Source organism: Myotis davidii, unplaced genomic scaffold (genome assembly GCF_000327345.1).
Source record: "Myotis davidii unplaced genomic scaffold, ASM32734v1 scaffold238, whole genome shotgun sequence".
NCBI lineage: Eukaryota > Metazoa > Chordata > Mammalia > Chiroptera > Vespertilionidae > Myotis > Myotis davidii.
Genome location: NW_006293779.1, coordinates 2,804,132 through 2,804,525, shown reverse-complemented (window position 1 = coordinate 2,804,525; position 394 = coordinate 2,804,132).

Here is a 394-nt window from a genome sequence, read left to right as displayed (position 1 = left end):
GGGGCAATTTGGCGCCCAGAGAACTTGGGGATGTAACTTAGTCATACTGAAGCCATGCACCCCTAACCTAGGTATTCATTACTGTCACACCATAAATTTTGTGAGGGCAGGAACCGTGTACTTCCACCCCTTTCCCCTTGTTGACTGAAAACAAATAAAATTCACAAACATACCCGAATGACTGAGAGGCTGTGTGTGTGATGTGTGGCTATATTTCATTCTGTTTAAGGTTTTAATCAGTGAATAGTTGTTGAAGGTCAGCAGGAGGAAGGCATTGTTTCGGAAATAAAAAGGTTTAGCCCTAGTTGGTTTGGCTCAATGGATAGAGCATGGGCCGCCGACTGGTAGATTCCAGTCAAGGGCTCATACCTGGTTGCAGGCTGATCCCAAGCCC